This window comes from Hemitrygon akajei, chromosome 20 (assembly GCF_048418815.1).
Source record: "Hemitrygon akajei chromosome 20, sHemAka1.3, whole genome shotgun sequence".
NCBI classification, from domain to species: Eukaryota; Metazoa; Chordata; class Chondrichthyes; order Myliobatiformes; family Dasyatidae; genus Hemitrygon; species Hemitrygon akajei.
In genome coordinates this window covers 42,424,423-42,448,789 of record NC_133143.1, presented here as the reverse complement: position 1 = coordinate 42,448,789, position 24,367 = coordinate 42,424,423, and the positions used below count along the sequence as shown (strand labels likewise).

General features: G+C 41.9%; 1 long non-coding RNA gene across 1 annotated transcript; it reads right to left on the bottom strand.

Annotated features, from left to right (window-relative positions):
* Positions 1-1,643: 1,643 nt before the first annotated feature.
* On the bottom strand, positions 1,644-21,777 carry LOC140713976 (uncharacterized). The gene is made up of 4 exons (XR_012095792.1): positions 21,685-21,777; positions 21,253-21,392; positions 11,617-11,759; positions 1,644-2,571 (listed from the first exon to the last, which is right to left on the bottom strand). It is a non-coding gene; the product is annotated as an uncharacterized lncRNA (long non-coding RNA).
* Between the last annotated feature and the right edge of the window lie 2,590 nt (positions 21,778-24,367).

Below are 24,367 nucleotides of genomic sequence, written 5' to 3'. Positions count from 1 at the left end.
AAATAAACTGTTCAGCCTGTTACCAAGTAAATCAGCAAGGAACTTCAAGGGTGGACAGGAAGTCCAAGTGCGTGACTACTGAGAACGCAAGTTGTGACCAGTAGGATAGTTACAAGAACTGGACCACTGATGTACACAGTGGATGTTGGAGATCAGACATGGAGACGTGATGTGGACCAGCTCAACCGAAGAAAACACCTGAGTCGACTGCATCCAATAAGGCGGACGCATTACAGTCACCAAACTATCCTCTCAATGATGATGTCACTAGCAGCAACTTGACTCCGGCAACTGAGAACATTGTCTTAGACAGGACACCTACCAAACATGGTGCCACTCCAAAGATCTAGAGGCACTATCCAGAAAGAAACAGGGCTCTGCCCGAAAGACTGAATCTTTAGTACAGTATAGTGGTTAGTTATGGGCCATTATTGTGAAAGCATTTGGAAGATGGTTTATGAAAAGAAAATTGAATGTTTTGTACATATACAGTTTTTTTGTTGCATGAATTTAAAGGGGGAGGAAGTGTAATGTATGGATCTATTTCTTTTAGAGCAATGACTCCCCTTAGCACTATTTATGATCTGTTGTCTACGCATGCATATTCTGCTCTCTCTCTCTCTCTCTCTCTCTCTCTCACAGCAATGTGAATACATCAGTTAAAGCCATCTCCCACGTGCGTACTTTTACTTAATTGATATGGAGTTGCACAGACACAACAGTGATTGTTCTTGCAAGTAAGGAATTCAAACATACATAATTTACCAAATGGTCAATATCTGTAATTAATAAACCAATTCTATATGCAAATAGCATTTTTTGTTCAGATTTCAGAACGGTGTGGGTGAAAGGGCCATACAGTTTTCCTTTTGTACAAGTAAAGTTGTACATGTGCATGAGTCATGGGCCCAGTTACTTTATTTAATTATTTTGCTATTGCTGACAACAGATCAAAACCTCAATTCATTTTCTATCGAGCAGCAGTGATCCTGGTTCTCCTTTTCGTCTCTGATACTTGACCAGGTAGATACTGTAAGTTTGACATTGTCATAGTAAAAAATGTATGAAGAAATAACTAAAACGGAGCAAGCATCAAGTTAAAATGTGCAACTAGGCCGGGTGATCCTAACCCTTCCATAATCGATCAGGTATTTCAGATATAGCACACTTCAGTTGATATTGTGAGAAAGATATTTGATTATTTTCCTAAGACGTAAACATATCAGTATTGGACAGGATGCCAGAGTTTGATCAACTGCACAAGGAGAGTAAATGCATACATGTGCCATGTATTCTTACTTCATATTAGTTATGTATATTTATGTATAGAGTTAACCTGCATTAGATGCTGTGGACAAAGTGTTCTACATGAGTGCTCCCTTTTAAAATTTGAAGTTCTGTTAGTGACCAAATAATGACACAAAGCAAATCTGTCCTCTTGAGACCCCAGTACATTTCATCTTGGAGACTATACTTAAACCCTCTCTGCTGGAGGCTGATATGGATGTCAGCTAATATCTTCATAAAAATGACTACAAAATGTGCTGTCCAAACCATGAGGGCTGATCCAACTAAATCATTATTGTTGGTTTGCCGAGGAATTAATAAAATTATTTAATAACATAGCTTTAATAGTAGTTCATGATTTAATGTTCCATAGAAGCATATAAATATCTAATTTCTATGCAATGCAACTTAGTAACTTAACAGCAAAAATAATTTAGCCGGTGATAAATGTTTCATGATGATTATATTTGTCTTCACTTTCTTAGCCTCCCATGCCAAGCAGTTCAGTACAGCTGAGCAAATAAATAGGTCAGTAGCTGTTAATGTCTCTGTCTCGCTTCAGGGTGCCTATCAGTCAAGTGTAAGTCAGTGAGACTATAAGACAGTCAATGTGGCCCTACAGCTATCTAGCACAACAGAACTTAAGTGTATATTTTTCACTGTTTCCTATGTTTTTAACTATATTTTATTGTCTTTGCTACTTTACGAAAAAACGGTTGTCTTAAGGGCAGTCTAGACAAGAATGCATTTGGAAGGCTTTTTTGGTCATCTGTATCAGATGGTAGGACTCTTGGTATTGGCATATTTGAAACTTGTCCACAGAAAATAATTTTTCCGCAAGGGTCAGTTTACCCGAGAGAGTTTGTGGAATCAGCTAACATTGAATTATTGAAATGCAAATTATTTTATCAGTCAGTACAGGCCTTTGTGCCAACAGTGGCTGTCACACTCCTGCTTCCCTTTGGAAGGCATCAGATTTCAGGATATAAAAGCATTTTGACATTCAGAAATGCAAATTAGGTTACTTTTAGCAAGTAACATTTTAGATTGAGTAACGTTAACCATTTTATGGAAATTAATGTGTGCTTCTGAGGAAGTACATTTTGACCAGTTGTTCTCTTTGGAGTCCAAAAGCTTCAGATGCTGGAAATCTGAAATTGGTGCTCTGTCTAAATCTGCCATATGACTTGTTACCATTATCGCTTCCCTGTACAGTCTATTTGTATTTGTCTGCTCAGCATGCTCTTTATATGTCTTGTACTTTGATGAATTTTCAGGCAGCATCTACAGAAAAAGAAATAGATCAATGCTTAAGATCCACAATCTTGCACATGAATTCAAAAGTTCAAAGGTTCAAAGGTCCAATTTAATGTCAGAGAAATGTATACAATATACATCCTGAAATGCTTTTTCTTTGCAAACATAAGAGAAAGGACAGAAACATAAGCTTTGGTCCACTGAATCTATGTTGCCCATCCAATACCCATTTTAACTCTGATTCTATCCCAAAACATTTACCTCATATTCTCCCACATTCTCTCCAACTCCTCCTGGAATCTACCATCCCCTACACTCAGGGCAATTTAGAGACCAATAAACCTGCTAACCTCCAGTTTTTACCTCTTAATGTTCTCCTACAACATCAAATGTTAATAGCCTTGTGGCAGCATTTAATTATAATGACTTATCTTTCCAAAATCATCATTTATGAAGACATAATCAAATCTATTCTAAGACCTCTGGGCTGAATTGTGCAAAGCATCCACATTTAATTATAAAGGCAGCCATTGCTTAACTTACGAAAAATTATCAAATGATTTTTTAAATAAATACATTGCTCTGATTGATGTACTATCAATAACTCTAGGAGACTGGAAGTGAACAAGTGGAGACTGGAGGCTTTTATTAACAGCGAGAAAGGGAGCACGACCATGTCGAAGACTGAGGGAGGAGCAGTGCCTCCAATCGCCTTTATACAGGGGTCTGTGGGAGAAGCCACAGGAGCAGACAGCAGAGGGGTGTGTCCAGACAGGTATACATAGTTTACCACATTGATGTAACATTTACTTTAATTGCTGGATTACTAATTAAGTTTTTTTTAAATCCCAAATGACACTAGACAGCAAATTTTTTCAAAAGTGTTGCTTACTCAGTAATTTTTGTTTATGATTGAAGAATCCAAGTACATTTATTATCAAAAAATGTATAAATTATACACCTAGAGATTCATTTGCTTATAGGCAGCCGCAAAGCAAGAAACCAATTTTAAAAAAGAAAGACCACACCACTGCGCAGAAAAAGAGGGAAACAGATCACATATCATGCATACAATAGAAGCAAATGACAGCGTTCTGTGCCAGACTGAGTCCTTAGATCGAACTAGGCCCAAGGCTCAATCTCAGTCCATCACATCAGCAGGACAAAAACACTGCAAAGCTCCCAGAGACTGCAGCCACTGGTGCCGCAGGGAGAGAAATGAACATTGAAGGAGAGTGAGCGAAGTCAGTCTGACCCTCGCCTCCAGTCCTGACACTTGGGTTTTCTGGTCTATCTGGGCCTGTGTTTAAATTGTCCAAGTGCTAAGGTGCTGCCTCGCTGCAGGACCCGGACCCCAGCGCAGTAACATACCCGGGCCGCACAGCCCAAAGCTATTCTCGATCTTGCCAAATCTGCTCGGCGATTGGAGCAAACCAGCCTTGCACCCGGGATGGGTGGATGGGCATCAAAACTCTTCCACATCGACTCTTCTCCAAATTGTTCACTCCAGCGGTGACAGTGATACCAACGCCATCTGCGACAATGTCTTGAACACGTTGCATTTCGGCTTTGCAACACATCAGTATGACCCATCCTGTGAATCAGCTATGCCTCGGCTTGCGTCTTCATTGTGTGGGGATATGGTTCGGGATTGATTTAGTTGGATGCTGTGTGATTGCCCTGAGCCTTGACCCAGTGGGTTGTGTGTCTGTTGTGCAGTGGCCTGCATCCACGGGGTGACTGGTAACGAATGCATGCATGTTGAGTGGGGTAGATATTCATACTCCTGATTTGACTTCTAAGTACTGTTAAAGCTGTCGGCAAAGTTACAATTGTGGGGCAGAGGTTTGATAAAATGGAGGGCACAGACTTTGTTTTAGTTCAGACTAGCACTGATGTAACGACAGTGGAACTGCCAGGTACTATCGGTGCCCCAGGAGAGGAGGGGCCATGGGCTGTCCATACTTTCTGGGGGTGGAGAGTGTAGCGGAGCAGGCCAAATCAGAAGTCAATCAGAAGCAGGGAGGGGATAGGCAGGAGAGGTGAAGAAGGAATGTAAGGGGAAAGCACTATGGGTAGTAGAAGAAGGCAGAAACATGAGAGAGGTGATAGGCAGCTAGAAGAGGAGGCAGAGTGAAAGTGGGATGGAGGAAGGGAGAAGGAGGGAATTACTGGAAATTGGAGAATTCAATGTTCATACCAAGGGGCCGGAGACTACCCAGACGGTTTCAACACCTCATATACCGTCTCGGTAGTCTCCAGCCTCTTGATATGAACATCGAATTCTCCAATTTCCAGTAATTCCCTCCTACTCCCTTCCTCCATCCCACTTTCACTCTGCCTCCTCTTCTAGCTGCCTATCACCTCTCTCATGATTCTGCCTTCTTCTACTACCCATAGTGCTTTCCCCTTACATCCCTTCTTCACCTCTCCTGCCTATCCCCACCCTGCTCCCCCTCCCCCACCCCTTGATCTTTCCTCTGATTAGTTTTTCACCTGCACCTTCCCCCTCCCCTCACCTTCTTTATAGGGCCCCTGCCCCCTCCTTTTTCAGTCCTGACGAAGGGTTTCGGCCCGAAACATTGACTGCTCATTTCAACGGATGCTGTCCGACTTGCTGAGTTCATCCAGCTTGTTTGTATGTTTTGAACTTGTTGAGGTATTTGTGTATCTGGATGATCTCATAGTGTTCCTCCACCTTGGAGGAACATGAAGTGAGGCTCCTGAAGGTGCTGGGCTGCTTGAAAACTGAAGAGTTAAAACTTTCCCTGGACAAGTGCCAGTCCCGCAAGATGGCTGTCAGCTATGGTGGGCACATAGTCTCATGGGATGGAGTAGCGGTGGATCCGTCTAAGATAGAGGTGGTGACCACGTGGCCAAGGCCCCAGACTGTGGGCACTGTGCGCTCGTTCCTTGGGTTCTGTGGGTACTACTGGAGATACGTGAAGGGCTATGCGAGAATGAGTCACCCTTTAAATCAGCTTCTATGTGGTTACCCTCCCTTGGGGAAGTTACCCACAATGAAGCTATCGGGTACTCGCCATATTATTTGATGTTTGGGCATGAGACGAGGTTGCCCATCGACCTTTGTTTTGGGACTGACGAGGAAGACCTACCACCAAAGACTTATCTGAAGTATGTGTCTGATATGAAAAGGGAGCTGAGAAAAGCTTATGAATTAGCTGAGGTCACAGCTGCCAAGCAGAATCAAGGAAATAAGAGAAGGTATGATCATAAGGTTAGGTTCTCCCAACTCATGCCAGGAGACCGAGTCCTCATAAGGAATCTGGGACTACCTGGGAAGCATAAGTTGGCTGACTGCTGGGTGGAGAGTGAGATGCCAAATATACCAGTTTTCTGTGTGAAACCAGAGGATAAGAATGGGCCTGTCAAGATTCTCCATCAGAACTACCTTCATCAGAGGTGCAGGTTGACCCAGAGCCCGACCTGTAGCCTACACCTAGTAAGAGGACTCTGCAGTGACATGGGGTGACTGAAGGACCAACAGCAGGAGAGATTAGACTAGCCCCTGCCCCTGAATAGGCTACAGGGTGAGGAAATGGGGTTGTAGCATATGCTGCCTTTTGCTAACTCCCCACCGATTGAGGAAGAGATTCCCAACATCTTCTCACACAGAGTCAGGTGAAATCGGGGGGAGGGGGGTCTATCTGTGGACAGCCGGGGGGCCAGTGGGACCCTGCAAGGGATGAAGCAGGGCTCAGCCAATGGATAGAGGGGTCCAAGTTGCAGGAGGACACAAGTGATAGACATGGGGAGGCCTTGCCAGGAAGACCAGAAGTATCGCAAGTAGTGTCAGAACCTGAAGAAGTAGATGAGGGGGTACAGAGTTCTCAAAGATTCAGGAGACCACCGGATAGGCTGGCCTATGTAGCACCGGGGGAACAGATGTGGTATCTACTGCCTTGGGGAGATATGTCACTGCCTTTTACACCTGGGTTGGACTTGGTGCCTTGCATGAAGTGCTGGTAAATTATCTCAATGTCATGAGGACATGTCTAGATTTGGCGGGGGGAGAGTGTAACACCCGGGGAAAGGTTTCACTGCTGATGTAATGGTCTTTCTGTAGCAGCAGTGTTTGGGTTATGGCTAGAGTTAACGGGTGCTTTGGGATGCGAGCCGTCCAATGAGAGGAGTGTGTTTTCGTGCTGTGTACCTGACATCAGGATAATCTGGGTCCTTTGTTCGGCGAGAGATGGAGAGAGAAGTCACCAGAAAGGAGCGGACTTGGAGTGGGGCTGGAAGTTGATGAAGCCTGGGGAAATTGATGGAGTTTTGAAACACTTTAGGTTTCATATGTGAAACAAGGTTGCAAACTCCAAGTAGAAAATGGTTTGGCCGAACGAGTTGTTTTACCATTGTGGCAGGGGCTCACATACACCATACCAATGCAAGCTTAAGGGCAAAACTTGCAGAAAATGCTTCAAGGAAGGACACATACAAAGAGCATGTCAGCCAGAAAAAAATATATGGACTGCACAGGGAAGTGATAATGGTCATATTGCAGACTTTAAAAGAGAGCTAATCTGCATGCTGTTAATGAAAACTCTGATAATGATTAGAGTTACACAGAACTCAGCAGCCTTAAGATTCACAATGTGAAAACTAACAATAGACTAGCAATCTGATTTGCACCAGAAGAGGATGGTAAATTAATTAAAATGGAAGTGGATACCAGCTTGGCTGTTTCAGTCATTCCACAAAATGAGTTTGAACAGCTTTTCAAATATACTAAACTGAAGCCTGCAGATATCCAACGTAAAACTTAATTCCTGTGGGAATGACATATGTAACAGTGAAATACAACAGCCAACAAGTATTTTGGACTTGTTTCCAGTAAAAACAGGAAGGCAAGCATTGTGGGACCATCATTAACTGAGACAATAACAACTTAATTGGAGATTCACCCACCATTTGTGTGTCACATCGCCTGCAAGAGTCAACTGAAAACAAATTCAAAAAGGTACAGGTAATGCCACTGCCGTGTTCATGGATGCCATTAGTAAACTCAAACATGTTTGGGATAAAATAGTGCTAAATGAAAATGTCACACCCATGTTTTCCAAAGCCCGCCCACTTCCTTTTACCATCCATAATAAAGCAGCCAGGCAGCTAGAGTGCATAGATGCTGAAAAGACTCGTTCCAAGACTGAGTGGAGCCCATGAGCAAAGCCAATGGTCCCAGAAGCCAAAAAGAATGGGCCGGTCAGGATTTGAAGTCACCATCAACCCAGTTCTGAAAGCAGATCAATACCCTCTGTCCGGGGTAGAGGATGCCATTGCAAACTTACCACTTCAGCAAAGTGGAATTGCCTGAGGCTTACCTACGGATGGCGATGGGAGAAGAGTCCAAAGTGTTTCTCTACCATAAACACTCACAAAGGGCACTATTGCTATAATAGGCTTATTCTTGGAGTAGCATCTGCACCTGCATTCCAGCAGAAAGCTTTGGACCAGGTGCTGCAAGACTGCCCAGGCACTCAGTATTACCTGGATGACATCATTGTTACCAGTAGCAATGACAAGGAATATCTCTAAAGTGTTAAGACAGTTTTAAAAGGATTGGAGGATTATGGGCTCAGAGCATGACACAACAAATTTGAATTCTTTAAACCAAGCAGCGCTTACTATGGTCACACCATTGATACACAAAGATTACACAGGTGTGCTAAAAAAATTCAAGAAGTGGTGGATACCCCAAGGCCAAAGGGTGGTTTTATTGTTTGTTTATTAATATAACTTTTTAAAAGCTATTATTAATGCTTTTGGAGAGAGTGATTTAGATGCATATCATATTTTTACTGAGTTAAGTATTGTATGTAATTAGTTTTGCTACAACAAGTGTATGGGACATTGGAAAAAATGTTGAATTTCCCCATGGGGATGAATAAAGTTTCTATCTATCTATCTATCTATATATAACAGGTATAGTAGCTGCTAAACCTTGCTACTGTGCTCCACCCCTTGAACGCAGCAACAGAGATTGGGAGGAAATGGCAACGGACAAATGGTGGCATTCCAAAAGATAAAGAAAATGGTGACATCAAACACTGTATCAAACTTTATGATCCATATTGTCCAGTGAATCTTGGCCGTGACGTCTCAACTTATAGTATAGGTGCAATCACATCACATGTTCTGAGTGGTAGAAGTGAACACCTCATCACCTTCTCTTACTCCTGCAGAAAAAGATTATGCATAGATTGACAGAAGGGCCCTGAATCTAGTTTGATGTGTAAAATCTTTCAACCAATACTTGCATGGGAGAGAGTTCACCCTCATTACTGATCATTAAGCACGACTAATCATGGAAATGCTGTTGGATTGTCCCAGTTACAGTTGGAAATGGAAATACCTAAAAAAATTGCAAAAGAGGACACTTCTTATCACATTTTCTCCCTAATGCATATCAAAGGTCACACTATTATGGCAGAGATGATCCAAAGGGAGACCACAAAAGACCACACACTGTCTCTGGTCTCCCAAAATGGCTGGAGTGTGCAGCAGGAATTCAAGTTCCCCCATTTGTACCTGCGCCAGGATGAACTTGCCCTTGATGGTGGTTGTCCTACATGGGGATTGAGAGTAGTTGTACTCTCCACGCTGAAAGGTAAAGTGTTGGAGGAGCTACAAGCAGGTCATCTAGGCGTGCTTAAAATGAAAGCATTAGCTCAATGTTTTGTCTGGTGGTCTGGGACAGAACAGCAGATCGAGCAGGTTTCCATGTACTGTTCAGGATGTCAACACATCCAGAAGATGTTAAGAGCTGTGGCTTCTCCATCACTGACAGAAGATGCATGTGAATTTTGCCAGACCATTCATGGGCACAAATTTCTTGGTAGTAGTGGATGCAGCAACACAGAGGCCAGAAGTGTTCCCCATAGTCTCCACTGCAAACTCGCGCACAGCCTCTTCTCAAGGAATGGTGTTCCAGAACATCTAGTCAATGACAGCAGACCACAGTTTGCAGCACAACAGTTTCGGTCATTCTTAAAAATGAACGGAATAAGATATATCACATCTGCACCGTATTCCCCAGCTACAAATGGTGGAAAGGTTTGCCCAGAGTCTTTCTCTGCAGTGCCAGAGGCAACTCCTACAACCACCATGGAGGAGTCCCCAGAACCTGAGATTGTTGTACAGCCAAGCAGAGTGACCAACTCCACACCCCCTATTGGGTAAGACATTGTCCCACAAGAAATCCTCCACAGTAATTGAATCCTTAGGCCTCAATGAGACAATTTAAAATTTACTATGCTGTGGATGTATATATATCAGTTGTATTATACAGTATATAAATTGAGATGCATCTATATTGATTGGGGTTTATAGTTAATCAGGGAGAAGTGTTATGTATTTAATATTTCAGTAATATTGTGAATATATTATTTGATTAAGTATTTTTCATTTACATTATTCATTATGTAAAAGTACATGAGAGACACACGTCATTACACCATGTTACTTGTACATGCCTCACTTAAAATATCGAAGAGTACGATTATCCCTGTCTCCCCATATTTTTCTTTTAATTAGTTTTATGTTTTAGTCTTACACAAAAATAACAGAAGTATATCCAGAATCTGAGAATGAGTTTCTCGATCATCTTAACTGTATTAATGATTAACTCTTTAAAACCTGGTTTATAAATGTGTCCTTAATGTGTCCAGAATACCAGAAACTTTCTTGCATTAAGTTTGAATATACATCCACTGTTATTGAATGGTTGAACCCTATAGGTCAAGGAGCTGACATCTCCAAATAAAGTGGAGGAGAAGAGGGCAAAATACTGTGCAGCAAAGAAATTGAACTGTTCAATTCCCGCTGCTGTCTGAAAGGAGTTTGTGCATTCTTCTCGTGACTGCTTGAGTTTCCTCAGGGGGCTCCATTTTCCTCACACAGTCCAAAGGCATACAGGCAGGTTGGTAGGTTAATTGGTCACATTGGTGTAATTGGCCAGCACAGGCAAAATATAATGAATAATAAGATAAAAGTAATGAACAGACGTTTGAAGAAGGGTCTCACCCTGAACTGCTGACTGTTTATTCCCCTCCATAGGTGCTGCCTGAACTGCTGAGATCCTCCAGCATTTTATGTGTTGCACAGAAATGCTAAGTTGTCCATTGCTGCAATTTGTCATTTGGGTGGGGATTGCAAGTAGGGAGAACGTCCTCTTTGGTTTGATAGGAGAGGGGTCACAATGCAGATGTGCTGGAAGGGAAAGGGGAGCTGGGAAACTGCAGGGTTGCAGAAGTCCAGTTAAGTTCTCTAGTGCTTTTCTTTCTTTCTCTACTGAGTGATTGACCAACTGGACAGGACACAAAACATGAAAGTGATTAGGGCCATGGACCTTTTGGGCTTATCTCCCATCCTGAGGGTGAAGGGAAACTGGAAATTAATGAAGACTGATACCTTTTGAAAGATTCCTTACTGCCAGGTTCTTGGATAGCTTTTCAGGAATTGGCGCTTCAAGTAACTGTCTTCACCTTCCAAAAAAGAATCACTATCACAATCCAACTTCATACCATCTGTCAATCATAGTACACTTGGTATGCGGAGAGCCACAGATCGGAGTTGCACTGCAAGTTACAGAATTGTGCCAACCTCACACACACAATGCACCTGACCACATTTAGCGATCAGCTTTGAGATAACATTCTTCTATACACTGCATGAAAATATAGCTCCTTGCAAAAGGATTTTTCGGTCAATGATTCTTCCCTCTAGGTGAGGTACTTTGAACAAAGGACATAATTTTGAAACTTAAACTCACTCAATTAAAAGCAACACAAGTCACTGAGAGAAAATGAAATTCACTGGCTTTGAAAGCTGCAGATGCCTGTAATCATGCTTTTTTTGACAGGGTTTCATAGAATTTGAGAATAGACCTAATTTTTGAGCACTTTAATTAGAACTCCTTTAACTATCCTGTTCCATTAAGCTTGGCTTGACATTTTCAAGTCTGGCATCATGTATTTTTCACAGCAGTGCTTGTAGGCTGAAGCTTCATTAAATGAGAGCATGTGTTCTGTTTACTCAGAGTTGGTTTCTTACCTGCACGCTAAACATTCAGGTACCTCCCTGCAATCATTAGCCGGCCAGTGGTGCAATGGCATCCACGCCAGACCTCGAGGTGAGTGGTGCCGGGTTTGAATCTGGCCAGCTCCTCGCGTGCTTTCCATCCATGCTGGGTTGAGCTAGTAAAAAAGAGAGACAAATGTAAAAGAAAAACCAAGACTGCCACTCGATGCACCATAAGCGCGAAGAGGAACAACAACCTTACAATCAAGGATTAAGGTCAGTTGCTCTTTAATATTGCAGCTCCACCTCTACTCTGTGGTCCTCTGGAAATAGAGCTTCAGAGGCTGAGTAGATGTTGCAATATTTTAACAGCTTCGGTTATATACCGTACTTCAGCTGTTCCCTAATTAACTGATCATCACCATTCATATAAAGTCTCTGTACTCGAGTGTGTGTCCCTAAAGGGCAAAAACGTACTCAATGCATCAGGCAAACAGACACTGGCCAGCTGTCGTAGTTGCTTGCTTTGATGATAATTAAACATAATCATTCGCGCTATTGTGTATCTGAAATGTTTCTAACAAGGTACCATGGGTGATCAAGTACATTTGGGTATAAACAAAACCAAGTTATTTTTATCTATAGTTCACTGTTGACAACGACATTTCAAATGTAGATGGGGTAAGAGACAGAGATAGATTGGACACCAGGTCAGAAATGGCTAATAAGAGGGGGCATAACTTTAAGGTGTTGAGAGAAGCTACGGGGGGGAGGTGTCTGATGTAGGATTTTTCACACAGAGTGCTGGGTGTGTGGAACACACTGGTGGGCTGGTAATAGAGGCAGATACATTAGGGATGTTTAAGAGACTTTTAGATAAGCATGTGGATGAAAGAAAAGTGGACGGTGTTGGGGGAGGGAAGGATTAGATTGATCTTAGCCTAGGTTAAAGGCTTGGCACAACATTGTGCATCGAAGGACCTGTACTGTTCTATTTTCTAGCTGTCAGTTTAAATGATCCGAGATCTTGTAGCAGAGGGTAATCGTCATACATAGCAGAGAATGTGCCCAATAATCAAGAACATTCATCTTGTTTTTAATGTAAGACAGTCAATACACTAAATATTCTTAGGCTAAGTGTGAGCATTTAGTCTATCCTTCAAATGGACAGTGAGCTTGTCCATCTATGTGCATTCAGACAATAAATATAAATTCAGGATTTCAATCAATAGCACAAAAAGGAATAAAGGGACTTACTTTAATTAGAAGTATGAGATTCTGCAGATGCTGGAAACCTCGTGCAACACACTATCCTGGGAGAGCTCAGGAAGTTAGGCAACATTTATGATAGGGAATAAAGATTTTAGGCTGAAACCCATCATCTAAACTGGAAAGGCAAGGGACAGAAGCCAGAATAAGAAGATTTTTGGGGAGGTGGGGAAGACATACAAGCCGTCCAGCAATAGGTGAGTCCAGATGAAGGGGAAGATGGGTGGATGGAGGAGGGGTTGATGAAGTAACCTGCTCACATACCTACATAGCGTGGGTGCCATGGTAGCAGAGTAGTTGGTGTGATGCTATTGCACCCTGGGGGCATTCCGGAGTTCTGAGTTCAATTCCCATGTCATCCGTAAAAAAGAGTTTGTACATTCTCCCATGATTGCCTGGGTTTCCTCTGGGTGCTCGGATTCCCTCCCACCGTCCAAAGACATAATGGTTAGTAAGGTAATTGGTCAATGAAAATTGCCCAGTGATTAGGCTAGAGTTAAATAGCTGGTTTGCTGGGCGGTGCATCTCGTTAGGCCAGAAGGACTGTTCTGCACTGCATCTCTAAATACACACGTTTGTAAATTAATTAATTTAATTAAAATAAAAGCAAGAAGCTGAAAACTTACTTTAATTGGCAGCCCATTCCTTTACTTTGAGAAGAGAAGCAATTCTACTGGAGGTCAATGCATTTAGACTGAAATGCATGCATTTTAATATTAACAAGGCAGAAGCAACAACAGAAATTTTCCTACATATAGAAGGAAGATTGAAATAGATTATTATTTCAGAACTCAAATGTAGTTTTGCAGACACCAATCGGTCAATATTGAATATTGTTATTGAGTTCAAAGTTCAAAGTAAATTTATTATCGAAGTACATACAACCCTGAGATTCATTTTCTTGCAGACTTGTACAGTAGATCCAAGAAGCACAACTGAATCAATGAAAGACCACACTCAGCAGGGCAAACAACCAATATACAAGAGACAACAAACTTTGCAAATACAAAAAGAAAGAAAAAAAATAAATGATAATAAATAAATAAGCAATAAATTTTGACAATATGAGGTGAATGAGTCAATAGGTTATTGGAACGGTACCATGATGAGGCGAGTGAAGTTGAGGGAAGGTACTCCAACTGGTTCAAGAGCCTGTTGGTTGAGGGGAAACATCAGCTCATGAACCTGGTGCTGTTTCTCCTGAAGCACCTGTACCTTTTCCCTGATAGCAGAAGCGAGAGGAGGGCATGCCCTAGATGGTGGTGGTCCTTGATAATGGATGCTGCTTTCCTATGAAAGTGCACCTTGTAGATGTGCTCAATGGTGGGGTCGGCTTTCCATGTGATGGATTGGGACATATCCACTACTTCCTGTAGGATTTTCTGTTCAAGGGCGTCAATGTTTTCATACACAGCCATGATGTAACCAATCAATATCCTCTCCACCATCCATCTATAGAAGTTTGTCACAGCTAAAGATATCCTGCCGAATCTTCACAAATTTTAAGGAAGCAGAGGCATTGCCATGCTTCCTTCATAATAGCACTTCGGTGCTGAGCCCAGGCCAGACTGCCTGAAATGATGACACTGAGAAATTTAATGTTGCTTACCGTCTCCACCTCTGATTCCCCAATGAACACTGGCTCATGGACCTCGGGTTCCCTCCCACTGAAATAAATAAGTAGACATTTGGTCTTACTGACATTGAGTGAGAAATTGTTGTTGTGGCACCACTCAGCCAGATTTTCAGACTCCCTCCAATATTTTGATTCATCACCATCTTTGATTCGACCAACAACAGTGGGGTCATCAGCAAACTTAAATATGGCATATTTGCTTAGCTTCACGGTCATAAGTATAAAGCGAGTTGAGCAGGGCGATAAGCACACAGCCTTGCGATGCATCTGTGCATCTGATGGAGATTATGGAGGAGATGTTTTTGCCAATCTGAACTGACTGAGGTCTGCAAGTGAGGAAATCCAGAATTGAATTGCACAAGGAGGTGGTGTAGCCAAGGTCTTGAAACTTACTGGTTACTTTTGAGGGTATGATAGTATTGTATGCTGAGCTGTAGTTGATGAAGAGAATCCTGATGTATGAATCTTCACTGTCCAGATGTTCCAGGGATGAATGAAGAGACAGTGAAATGGCATCTGCTGTGGACATGTTGTGATGGTGGGCAAATTGGACTGGATCCAAATCACTTCTCAGGGATTGTTGATCTGTTTCATCACCAACCACTCAAAGTACTTCATCACAGTGGATGTAAGTGCAACTGGGCGATAGCATTAGGGCAGGTTATCACATTCTTATTAGGCACTGGTATAATTGAAACCTGCTTGAAACAGTTGGTACCAAAGATTGTCAAAGTGAGAGGTTTAAGTGAGCACTCCAGTCAGTTGATCAGCACAAGACTTTAGTACTCAGCCAGGTACCCCATCTAGGCCGGATACTTTCCATGGGTTCACCCTCCTGAAGGATGCTCTCACTGATGCCTCAGAAACTGAGATCACAGGGTCATCAGCAGCTGTGCGAGCTTGTGAAGGTTCTTTCCTGTTTTGACGGTCAAAGTGAGCATAGAAGGCATTCAGATCATCTGGGAGAGAAGTGTCACCTAAGTCACTTGGTTTCATATTGTCAGAGTTAATAGCATTCAAGCCATTCCACAGTTGTCAAGCATCCTTCAGTGATTCAAATTTGGTCCAGAATTGCCACTTTGCATATGAGATGTCTTTCTGGAGACTGTACCTGGACCCCTTGTATCTTACTTAGTCACCAGACTTGAATGCCTCCAATCTGGCCTTCAGCAGATTGCAAATCTTGTGGTTCATCCAGGGCTTCTGGTTGGGGAAGACTGAATGATTTTGTGGGGATACACTTGTCTATGACTGTTCTGAGGCGTCCTTGAAAACAGCCCAGTGTACTAACTCGAAGCAGTCCTGTAGACGCTCCTCTGCCTCTCGTGACCAACTCTTTGTTGTCCTTATCTCTGGAGCCTTGCTCTTTAGCCTCTGCCTGTATGCAGGTTGGATAAGGACAGCCAAGTGATTAGATCTCCCCAAAGTCTAGGGATGGAATGATAAGTACTCCTAATCATAGTAAAGCAATGGTAGAATGTGTTGGAACCCCTGATACTGCAGGTTTTATGCAAATGATAATTGGGCACAAATTTGTTCAAACAAGCATCATTAAAGTTACCAACAATGATTTGAAAGACAACAGGGTAAGCTGTTTATTGTTTGCTGATGAAAGCATTCACTACTTTGAGCGCCTGTTTAACATCTGCCTTTGACGGTATGTAAACTTCAGTCAGGATCACAGAGAAGAACTGTCTCGGTATGTAGAAGAGCTGGAACTTAATCATTAGATGTTCCAGGTCAGGGGAAGAAGCCCACCGTGCTTGTGTGCCACAAAGAGTTTATCATGAAACACAGACCCCTACCTTATCCCGTCTCTGAATCAGCAGTCTGGCCTCTCCTGTGTATCAAGATGTCCTTGGGTCTTACTAATGTATCCAGCATGTCTAGAGTAAGCCATGTCTCCATGAAAAACAGAACACAGCAATTTCTCATTTCCCTCCAATACAGCAAACCTGCCCTTAGATCCTCAATCTTGATCTCCAGCGACTGTACATTTGCTAACAAGTTACAGGTAGAGGAAGTTTTGTTCCCTTGCATTTCAGTCTAGCTTGGAGTCCTCCATGCTTCCCTCTCTCTCCATCATGTTAATGTGCCTCCATCCGCTTAAAGGTGCAGTACCTGCATTCATGAGAGTTAAGTCTACCAAATCCTTCAGAAGATTGTGAAATCACTAGTTTATTAAGTTTGTTCAAAAGTATGTTACTTAAAAGGTAATTACAGGCTGCAGATTGCAGTGGGAGTAGTTCAGAAGTATATTTAGAAGTTTTGGAAGCACATAGCTCTAGTTCACCAGTGCGATCTTGCCGAGTTGATAATCTGGAATCTTATTGCTTAATCTTGCTATTAGTAGGAAATTTTCACAAATAATGTGTAAACAGAAGTTCAAGATGAAACTTTCAGAGAGTGCAGATCCTCTGAAAATCTGTCGCTTGGCCCACTCTTGGTCTCACTGATGTAGATGAGCCCACATTACAAACATTGAATGCAAAGGACTAGGCAAAAGGAGGAGCAGGAGAACCTCAGTTGGTGTGATGGACATTCACTTTCTGGGTCTCAAGTCTGCTCAGCTCACTCTCTAAACACAGCAGCTACCACTTGTTAGATCAAGCAGAAGCAAGTAATCTTCCAACCAATACTTCTTTGTTTAGTTTCTGGTTGCAAACAGGAGTCAGTCTTTAGGTCTTAAAATATAAATGTCAAGCAGCAATCAGTTTGAAGTTAAAAACACAGCTTTGCAAACAAGCTCTGTATATAGCAGCTTCTCTGTCTGTGTTAAGTATGATGTAGTTCATGGCATCTGGTTTAATTTTTGCTGCTCAAGAGTGCAGTAAAGGACAATGGGTTATTTAATTTGGCCTGTTGCTGACTAAGTTCAAAGAAACTTGCAGACCAGATGGAAACACTTAACTTATCAATAACTTATTTGTTTAAAGTTGGGAGCTTTATATCCTCAAGGAATTTAGCTCCAAAAGACTTACAGATCTTTTGTGTAAAAAGAGTATATGCAAAAATATTATATGCATGTGAAGTCACCCAAGTGGAGGAGAAAAGGTTTATAAATGTAGAGAAAAGTTCAGGCTAATTAAGAATGGGGTAAAGAATATCTAGAAACATAGGGGAAACATGGGGTGAATTAAAAACCATTCCTTTGACTTTGACTTCTCTGACAAATGGATAGTTATCTGTGTCGTTGGTATATCTTTTCTATTTGTAGGAATTGTACCTGTTTTGGAAATCACTTACAGTACATAGATAGGGATCCATGTTGCTGATAAAAGGAAGACATTTTGGAAGTCCCAGAGTAGAAAGCTTCATCACATGTACAGCAGCAGTAGAGATGGAGAAAGGGATAGCCTCCTTGCAGGAGGAAGGGTGGCGGCAGGGTAGTCAGGGTAATTTTGGATATGGTGGGTTTATAGAAAATGTCAATGGACATGGAAACAGGTGCGGAAAATGCAGAGAAGAGCCATAGATGGATCCATTAATTTTGAGTGCAGGGTAGAACTTATTGACCCAGGTGAAGAAATTGATTTCAGCAAGAGTCTTTGCAACAAAAAGATTTAGACAATAAGACCATAAGACCAAAAGGTTATTGAGGAGAATTAGGCCACCTGGCCCATCAGGTCTGCTCCGCCATTTCATCATAGAGACATAGAGTCGTAGAACAGTACAGCACTGAAACAGGGCCTTCAGCCCATCTAGTCAATGCCAAACCATTTAAACTGCTTACTCCCATTGACCTGGCACCAGGACCATAGCCCTCCATACCCCTATGTACCTACCCAAACTTCTCTCAAATATTGAAATCGAGCTTGAATGTACTATTTTTGCTGACAGCTCATTCCACTCTCTCATGACCCCCTGAGTGATGAAGTTTCCTCTCATCTTCCCATTAAACTTTTCACCTTTCACCCCTAACTGATAACTTCTGGTTGTAGTCCCAGAGGAAACCTTAGAGGAAAAGGCCTGCTTGCATTCACCTTATCTATACCCCTGATAATTCTGTGTGTACTTCTATTCAATCTCCCCTCAGTCTTCTATGTTCCAAGAAATAAAGTCCTAACCTTTTCAATTTTTCCTTATAACTCAGGTCTTCCATTCTCTGCAACATCCTTGTAAATTTTCTCTGTACTCTTTCAAACTTATTTACATCTTTCCTGTAGGTAGGTACCCAAATACCCAAAGCTGCACACAGAACTCCAAATTAAGCCTTACCATCATCTTATACATAATATCCCATCTTCTGTGCTCAATACTTAGGCTACATCCACACTAGACTGGATAGTTTTGAAAACGCCATTTCATGTAAAAACGATAGGCATCCACACTATGCGTTTTTGAAAATATCTCTGTTCACATTGAAACGGAGATTTCGGCAAATCTCCTCCTACTGGGCATGTGCAAGACCCCATCTACCGATAACAAGCGACATGTTTGGTGTCGAATCTCGCTGTAAAAGTTCACGTTTGCGTAGTTACAGATTAGAAAAACTTAAAACAACGGACAGCTGTTGGCTTTCACGCAGGAGAACAGAAGTAAACAAAAAGCAAATACTGGAGCGTACGGAGGCAACTGACAGATTAACCCAGCTGACGACGTATGTTGAAAAACTGACTAACTCTGTTGCATTAATAAAGCACCTTGTTAAATGTGCATCAGTGTTATCTTGTATTTCCATACAATGTTACAGCAGGCCATTAGACATCTATTGTCAGAGAAGTACTTGCATAAATAGGTAAACCACCTTCATATGAGCAAGGACAGAAAACAGGGCAAAGTGAGTATACTTATTTATTCAGTAAGTTATGGGTCAAAGTATTTGCTAAGTACATTTCTAACTCTTCTGGCATCAGTCTCGTTGCCGTCTGTTCTGAAATTGTTAGGTTGCGTTCAAGAAAACAATGAAATAGCGCGCTGTCATCTGATAGTGTTTTCAGATTTCTCTGGGTACCCTGTCCACACTGATCTGCCCGAGCAGTGTTTTCAAAAATACCCACCCTGAAAGCGTTTCTGAAAAGCTCCGGTTTCGGGGGACGAAAACGCCGTTTTATAGTGGATGGAGGGTAAAAACAAAGAGAAAAATCTTCGGTTATGGATTTATCCGATGTAGTGTGGACGTAACCTTAGATTTACAAAGGCCAGTGTGCAAAAGCTTTCTTTATGACCCTATATACCTGTGACACCACTTTTAATGAATTATGGACCTATATTCCCATATCCCTTTTTTCTACAGAACTCATCCATGCCCTACTGCTTACTGTGTTAGTACTACCCTCATTGGTCCTCCCAAAGTGCACTCCACACTTTTCTGTATTAACTTTCATCTGCCATTTTTCAGCAATTCCAGATCCTGCTGCAAGTTGTAATAACATTCTTTGCTGTCCACTACACCCCCATTCTTGGTGTCATCTGCAAATTTGCTGATCCAGTTAACCATATTACCATCCAGATTGTTAGTATAGATGACAAACCACAACAGACCCAGCACTAACTCGTGTGGCACTCCAGTAGTCACAGCAACCATCTACTATCACTCTCTGGCTTCTCCCACAAAACTAATGTCTAATCCAATTTACTAACTCATCTTGAATGCCAAGTGACTGAACCTTCCTGACCAAACTCCCATGCAAGGTTTTGTCAAATGCCTTAATGAAGTCCTATTAGACAACATCCACTGCCTTGCCTTCATCAACTTTCCTGGTAACTTGCTCGAAAAACTCTATAAGATTACTTAGACATGACCTACCATATACAAAACCATGCTGACTTTCCTGAATCATTCCATGTTTTATCCAAAGACAGGGTGTGAGGGAACACTCTGTCAGGCCATGGGGATTTATCCACCCTAATTTGCCTCAGGACAGCAAACACTTCCTCTGTAATCTGTACGGGGTCCATGAAGTTGATGCCACTTTGCTTCACTTCTACAGACTTTGTGTCTGTCTCCTAAGCAAATACAGAAGCAAGAAATTTATGTAAGATCTTCCCCCCCCCCCCCTATTCTTACCCTCTCTGGTGTGTGGCACAGGCAGTAATCCAGAATTACCCTGCCAGTCCTGTTTTTCAGCTTTCTTCCTCACTCCCTCAAATCTCTCTTCAGAACCTCCTTGCCTTTCCTGCCTATGTTGTTAGTGCCAATATGTACCAAGACTTCTGTTGTTCACCCTTTAGAATGCCAATCCGAGACATCCCTGACCGTGGCACCTGGGAGGCAACATACTCTCTGGGTGTCTCTAGCCCGTCCACAGAACCTCGTCTCTCTTTCCCTATTTCTCAAACTATGAAGTCTGTCACTGAAGCAGTTCTCTTCACCTCTGTTCTCTTCTGAGCCTTAGCACCAGACAGTGTGGTTTCCCCTGGTCAGTCATTCCCCTCAACCATATACAAAACGGGATAGTGAGGAGAATGGTCACTGGGGTACTCTGCACTGGGGTTCCCTTCCTTCTCCTGACATTCACCTAGTTTCCTGCTTCCTGCAACCTAGGGGGTGACTACCTCCCTGTAGCTCCTATCTATCATTTCCTCAGTCTCCTGTACGAGCTGAAGGTCATCAAGCTGCAGCTCCAGTTCCTTAACATGTTCTTGGAAGATCTACAGCTCAGAGCGCATGGTGCAGGTGTGGTTATCCGGACAGCTGGAGGTCTCCCAGAATTCCCACATCCAACACAAAAAACACAGCACAGCCCCTGGAGCCATTCTCTCTGCACTAACTGTGTACTAACAGATGAGGAATGAAGAATAAGGAAAAAGAAGAAACTTACCAGATACTTACTCACCCAAGCCTGAGGAGCAGGAACGAATGCCGAAGTGGGTGGGTTGCCAGAGATGGTGTTGAACATGGACTATTCCAGCGGCAGACGTAGCTCAGACAAATGCGAGTCTTTTGGGCTTCACCTTTGATCTGTAATATGTGGAAGGAATCTAAACAGAAGCTGTTGAAGTTAAGAAGTTCCACAAGTGGATGAGTGTTAGTGGAGGGGAACTGCTTGGGTCTTAGTTCCAGAAAGAAGCAGAGGGCCCAACAGAAGTACATCTGATTAATAAAAATGAGGTGGTTGGGATCAGGGAATTGAAAGCTGTCAAAATGAAGGTGAACATACTGTGGCTCCATTACATTAAACTAAGGCTGAGTGTTCAAGTTAACATTACAGATTCATCTACTTTAGCAAAAATGAAAAATAACCAATACCGACCCTTTCTGCAGGCCTTAGATACAGGATTTGGATCAAGGTCTTAGCATGGACTGTCGAACTAAAACAATTATTGCGAACAGGTGCTTTTAACAATCAACGTTGTGGCTTATTGCATAAGGGGGAAATACTCTTACTTAAAAAGCTGAAGTAGAATGGTAATTATTCATGTCACCTTCGCAGCCTGATTTCCACGCAGATGATTAAACTTTGCTTCAGCAAACAGAGCTCAAGAATTTGTGGTAAGAAGAAGCAAAGATGCAAAATGGTAGCAGCTGCCTTTAATTGTTGCATTTTTAAAAGTTCACATCTTGTGAAATTTGCTAAATGAAAACAACATTGTTAAGAGTTGGATCTGATTCAACTCTTGGAATTTTTTTTATATTTGCATTTTGGCACAGCAGGAATGGATTGTTTAACTATCTGTAACTTGTGTAAACATTAAGTTCTTGTGAACTGTATTGCATGAGGCTATAAATCATAACTTTTGAAAGCCATTGATAAAGCGCACTGGGACTGGAAGGTAATATTACAGAACATGCCCAAAACTGTATGTCTTTCATTGTTTAACTGGGTCATATTGAATTGTTTGTTGTGATTTAAAACATACCCCTTGGATGGACACAGAGCAAATTCAATGAATAGGATGGAGCGATTTCTCCAAAGATATGCCAGTTGCAACGTGCTTGCCTGTGGCAATAGTCACTTCACATGCCCAGGAGATCCTTGCAAAGGCGGAGACCTAAGCTAAAACGGAAGATTGATGGCCTTCCTTGAGAGAATGAGTCTACTCTATAAGTTCTTTTGTCAGAAACCTCCAAGTCAGCTCATCTCTACCTTCACCTGTGTGGATCGCAGAAGAATCCAGTTAGTATTTGGGTCTCATTTGCATACCCGGACAAGGTTTTCTGGTTGGGTCAAAGTTATGGGTTGTCCAGTGGTAGCAAAAGGCCTAACTGCCCAAAGTTTTGGTCCTCTGCTGCTTTCTCCAGCAGATTTCAGACAGGATGAAGAAGGAAAATGCAGCCCACAGTCAAAATATGCTTGCAGCGTAACTATGGTGATCTCAATGCATTAATGAGCCACTTACATCATGTAGCCTTGTTAAATATTGATGCATGAAATTCAGAAGTTAAGTCCCTGAAAGTGCAGAAAAGCAGAAGGTGAGATAACCACTTCCAGGAGGCGGTAAAATGTTGTTCACAAACTGCAGAAAATACAAATGAATGATGGCAATATTCCCAGGTGATTCCCCAAATTACCAACTGCAGCATCTAGGAAGTTTTAAAAGTTTTCACTGCCCTAATTACCCGAGTGCTGAATAATTACAACTGTACATAACAATTCAGTTACATAAATTACATAATTTATCACGCCAGTAGATTGAAGAAATTTTTTAAAGTCACTTCAAACCCATAACTCTGATCTTAGATGCATTGGCATCCAGTTAGGTAACAAATCTGATCGATACTGAAAAATGCTTTTTCATTTTGTGTTTTATATTCTGTGTTTTTGTTCATTTTTTCGTTGCTGTTTGTGCAAATTTTTGCTTGAGGGGAAGGGGGTTTGATATTTTTCTTTGGTTCCATGTTTTTCTTTGTTTTGTGACAATGGGGTAGACAAGTTTTAGGGTTGTATGCTGCACACATACTTCAAACTTTGAAATCTTTCAAATCAAGCTGTAACAGGCTGGAAAGGGAATATTTAATCATATCCATTGAGAGTACTGCTACTACTCCAGTCGCGCCTAGGTTTGAGAAGCACCAGAAGCTGCAGACGGTTGTAAATCTAGTCAGTTCCATCTTGGGTACTAGCCTACAAAGTACCCAGGACATCTTCAGGGAGCGGTGTCTCAGAAAGGCAATGTCCATTATTAAAGACCTCCAGCACCCAGGGCATTCACTTTTCTTGCTGTTGCCATCAGGTAGGAGATACAGAAGCCTGAAGACACATATTCAGCGATTCAGGAACAGCTTCTTCCCCTCTGCCATCCAATTCCTAAATGGACTTTGAAGCTTTAGACACTACCTCACTTTTTTAATACACAGTGTTTCTGTTTTTGCACATTTTTGATAATCTATTCAATATACGTAATTGGTTTACTTGTTTATTTATTATTATGTTTTACTTTATTTATTATCATTGATATTATTTTCTCTCTCTGCTAGATTATGTATTGCATTGAACTGCTGCTGCTAAGTTAACAAATTTCACGTCACATGCCAATGATAATAAACCTGATTCTGATTCTGATTCAAGCTGTCACATTCATGAAGAAAAGGAGCTTGTGCTGAATTCATGCTCAGTTAATATCCTTCATCACTTTAGTGCATCCATTGAATACCATGGAATGGCAAGGTAGTGTAGCAATCAGTGTAACGCTAATGATCGGTGTTCGATTCCCGCTGCTCTCTGTAAGCAGTTTGTAAATACTCCCCGTGACTGCATGGATTCTCTGGGTGCTCTCATTTCTTCCCACATTTCCAAAATGCACGGTTATGTTTCGTGAGTTGTGGACATGCTACTGTGGTGCTGGAAGCTCGGCAACTCCTGCAGACAAACCTCGCTGATTTGATTTGACGCAATCGATACATTTCACTGTATGTTTCAACCTACATGTGGAAAGTAAAGCTGATCTTAATCTTTAATCTAAAACAGTCACGTTATTATAGAATACTTGTGAGAT